Source organism: Scleropages formosus, chromosome 10, assembly GCF_900964775.1.
Source record: "Scleropages formosus chromosome 10, fSclFor1.1, whole genome shotgun sequence".
Lineage (NCBI taxonomy): Eukaryota > Metazoa > Chordata > Actinopteri > Osteoglossiformes > Osteoglossidae > Scleropages > Scleropages formosus.
Genome location: NC_041815.1, coordinates 22038091 through 22042896, shown reverse-complemented (window position 1 = coordinate 22042896; position 4806 = coordinate 22038091).

Sequence of the window (4806 nt, the reverse complement as noted above, 5' to 3'; positions counted from 1 at the left end):
TTCTTTATTTTTTTTTTTTATTACAGATTTTTTTAGAATTTGGAAGGTTAGTATGAACTCACAAGATTTGTGAATTCATACAGAGTGTTTTGATTCAATATTTAGTACAGGACACACTGTAAAGGAGATATGAAACCTCAGACTTGTTTGTGCATCAAGCTCTGAACAGTATTATGAAAGACAAAAGTATAGGAAGCATGCGTGGAATAATTGTATAAAGGCCTTTCAGAAGCACAGTTGTTTCATGTTCAGCCCCATATCTCCCACTGCCCCCTCAGAGGAAACTCCGCAATAGTGTGACGTACTCAATAAGTTACTACTCAGAGATTCAGACTTTTGAATTTGTTGGGACTCCAGTGGGTTCTCCACCGCTGTTTGCGCCTATGTATTTTTCAGCAGCCTTTTATAGGTAGCAGATTTCACCACTTCTGGAGAAACAAACTCATTCCACAAAATACGTCCGGCTTCCCTTTCCTTGCTCTCCATGGCTTTTCTCCAGAGCAGCTGCCAGTGCGCTGTTGGTTTCATTCCCCATCTTTGGATTGAGTGTGGCAGGAACTGGAGGGCCTGTGGATTAGGTAATGCTTCCCACTCATGTCATCTTTCTCCCTGAAACAAAGCTTTTCCGTGGCTTACGTGTGCAGTTCTCTGAAGTCAGCATCTGCCGAAGTATGGTGTAGTGGGTGCTGAAGGTTCAAGAACTTCTGGCACTTACCTGAAAAGCAATTGGGGGCGTCGCTGCATCCATTCACCAGAATTGTGGGCACTGACTCCGGCTGATTCCTATGTGGTCCTGAGACTGATCGGTTGCCTTGGACGCCGTGTGAGCCGTGTCTCCAAGTCAGCTACGTGCAGGTTTCCAGTAGCGCCAATGAATCCGTCTCGCCATTCAAGCCAAAATAATTGTACTAGTTTTTCCCTCTGTACTCTCACTTTGGTGAAAAGTGTGTCAAAACTGCAGATGTTCGAATGTGTCACTGTCATTACTGAATTTTTAATAGGTAAGTTAATTTTACAAAATCTGTCTGGAATTCATTTACCTTTGAAGTTAAACACATTTCAGTTAGCTTCTTAAACATGAATGATAGAGACGCAAAGCAGCGCAGTTGTGCAGCGGGTAGCGATGGTGCCTCACGGTTCCTGGGCTGCGGGTTAAAATCCAGCTCAGTTTGTGTGGAATTTGCATGTTTTTTTCATGTGCTCTGGTTTCCTCCCGCAGTTCAGAATCACTTGTTTCAGGGAAACTGGTGATTCTGAAGCCTAAGTGTGTATGTGTGAGTGAGTGTGTGTTATATTTCTCTGCTGTATAAATGGTTGAATAGTTGTGTGTACTTTAGTTTAGGTATCTATCGTTTTTGGCCGCTTTGACAAAAAATTGTCAAATATAATTTAATACTCAAAATACAACAGAATGTGTCACCTTAATTTGCATTTTCTGAAGGATAAAAGGATTTTCTAAAAGATACCTCTGTTTTCTGAATGTCAGCCACAACTTTTTGTGTTGCTTTTCTGGATCAGCAGACGTTCGTTATGTCTCAACGGTTGAAAGGGAAACATTACTTATGCAATTTTGAAATTTGTGTTGTGTTTATTTTGCATGTCGTGCCTCAGGTAGGATGCAAGATCAGACCAGTGCTAATGATGGGAACACCTGAGATGTAGTTGCAAACAAGCGAGATGCAAATCAAAGTGACACTTGTTTCTTTCCTTAGCGATACCTAGGGTGCGAGGGCTCCTCAGACAGTCTGCCGCAGTGGCCCACATCAAAGTTGCATGGGCCTTTTTAAATTTCGATCCAGTAGCGGCTTCAGTGTTGCCTCTGGCTACGGGGGTATGCGATTGGTGCCGAAATGAGCAGAAAAGCAACAAAAGCTCCAGATCACTTTAATTTCCCGGAGGTTACAATTTATACACGTGACGAAAAATGTAGTCAATTATGCAGCAGAAGGCATTCTGAGTTATTTTGGTTAATGCTTTCCCGTTAGCGTGGTCTGTGGAAGACGTCTCTAAATTTAATGAAATCTTCATTAAAAGTCAGTAACTTGACACTAAACACACATTTTCAGAACCGCTTGTCCCATACGGGGTCACGGGGAACCGGAGCCTAACCCGGCAACTCAGGGCGCAAGGCTGGAGGGGGAGGGGACACACCCAGGACGGGACGCCAGTCCATCGCAAGGCACCCCAAGCGGGACTCGAACCCCAGACCCACCGGAGAGCAGGACTGTGGTCCAACCCACTGCGCCACCGCACCCCTGACACTAAACAGTTCCTGTAAAAATTCAAGAAGAGTGGCGGCAGCAGAAGCCCACCATCCTGAAAAAGCCACTCCATTTATAAGTTAACATGAGAAGTAGCTTTACAATTGATTGGTTTTGTCTGACTCCAGAGTCAGAGAGCGACAACGAAATCCAGTATTAATCAGGTTGAGCCGTGATGGATCATAATAAAAGGAACCATTAATAATTAGCAGTGTTGCACAAGTCATTTATAACTTATGAGATGTTCCACGTTGCAGACCTTGAAGAAATGACACTAAGTGGGAACAGCACAGTTATGTACCCAGCAGCTGAGGAAGCATATTAGGGCAGCCTACCATTCCTCAGTCTCTAAGTTCACGGTCCTCAGACACAAAAAAGTGAACTGTTTAGAAAAGTCACCGTTTGACTGTGGACGCTGGGATGCAGTGTCGTTGAGGAACACCTACAGATATCATGGCGATTTAACACTGAGAGCCTTTTCTCACGCAATGATTTTTACAGCAAATTATAACAGCTGAACTCTTGTTTCTCTGCATGGTTTTTGTTTTGATAATCTGGCTGTATCTGTTGAAAGATACCATTACGTTATACTGTTACATCATTTGGGTCATTATGCAGATATTTGTATATTAGGATTCATCATATCTTATGTATTTCTAGGATAATGGAACCATAAAACAGTAAGTGTGTCCAGGTTAGTTGCAAGAATAGGTTATATTGCAGCACCTACCACCTGCAGTGCAGCTGTTCCACCCCAGGTTAAATGCAACATGGTAACATTAATGGACGCAGTCCAGATGGGTGTATTGTATTTCTGCTCGAGGGCGCAGCGACACGCTTGGTGACGGTGTTCGCTGGAGTGTAGCTGCTCGCTCCCCGCCTGTTCCCCAAGCCTCCTCCCGCAGGGCTGCAGCACGGTAATCAGAGAGCCTCCCCGGGGCCGCGTGGTTTCCGTCATTTACACACACACACACACACACACAGGCAGGAAGATCAAGTGGAGCTGGAAAATTATATCGTTTAAACCAAGCGATAAATGGGTGGAATGATGAAAACAATTAGTAGAACTATTTCATTGCTCAGTCAATGCTTTTATTCAAAGCTACTCTGAATTTTAATCATTTAAGCTATTGGGTTTTTTTTTTTTTTTTTTTAACTAGAGTAATTCAATTTAAATACCTTTTCCGCGAGAGCTGAAGTAGCACCCTACTGGGACGTGGCAGCTACCAGGAACCCAGCGCTAATCTTTATCTATTACTCTATCTGTTACCTACTGGTCCATTATGGAAGATAATTTACAGAAAATTCATATTATCAAGCCAGCATGGCTTTACAAAGGAACATTCCTTGTAGGAGTATCTAGGATGTTCAGTTTGAATAAAACACAAGGAGACATCCAGAAAGCATTTCATGTTGTCACATGGGCCAGAAACACACAAGTGCACAACTGATACAGCGCCCCATACTGTACTGGGAGCTCATCGGAGGACAAGGTCACACCCGCATCTGGACCCATTATCCCCACTGTCCATATTACCCAATGAACTGCATCATCATGGCTTTTCATAGAAAAAGCACTGGGCCTATTGAGGCAGCATGTTGGATGTGGTTACAGCCATTTCTTTAAAATAAGAGGACTCGGGTTCAAATCCCCTCTCCTGCTGTACTTTCTCTGGTGCCGCGTAAAAAAAAAAAATTGCCAGCAGTTTAAAAGCGTAAATCACTGTGAGGAACTTAGTATACAAAGCTAACATCGCATGTCACTTTGAAGAGGGGCATCAGCTAAATGAATAAACAATATAATTGAGGAGGGTGAGTGCTGTGTGGGCAGTGTACTTGACTTAACAAGTCTGCTTTTTCCATTCTAAAGTAACATGTACCTTGGCTTTAGTGTACTTCCAAAATATTGTACCGGTGAACAGCATGTGGTTTTCCTTGTTTATTAAAGAAAATGAGTTATTGTACACATTGAAAAAATTCTTGTTCTAATGAAGAATAGAGGTTCCAACTAATAACCGGCCCTTGACTGCGCGTGCTGTTGCCTTTTGAGATCAGCTTTGTTGTGCTCGGAGATCATGAGCTCGGAGCCCGATCTCCACACTTCGACTCTTGTCATTTACCGCCCGTTTGGACTGGGAGGGAACATGCTGACAGGGTCAGGCTCATGTATGGTCTGCCACATCAAGGCTGGATGAGTGCACGGTTGACCCAAGACCATGGCCAAAAATGGGTCAATAGATGTCAGAAAGTGGTAGAGCAACCCTCTGACCCTCTGGGCAGTTTTACCCCTTATTGTTTGACAAGGATATCCTCACAATCTTCACGTTGGACAGACGACAGCTTCAAAGATCGGTACACTCCAAATAGCGTACCATTTTGTGTACTGCATAGAGACCAAAGTTGAAAGACTTATTCATTTATTTAGTCAGATAGCAATGTCATTGTACACAATGTAGTCCATTACAGTGAAGCAGTGGCAACATCTCTCGAGAGCCAAGAAGCCAAACTCACTAATTCTCAATAGCATTGTGTCTCCTAAAGCAGT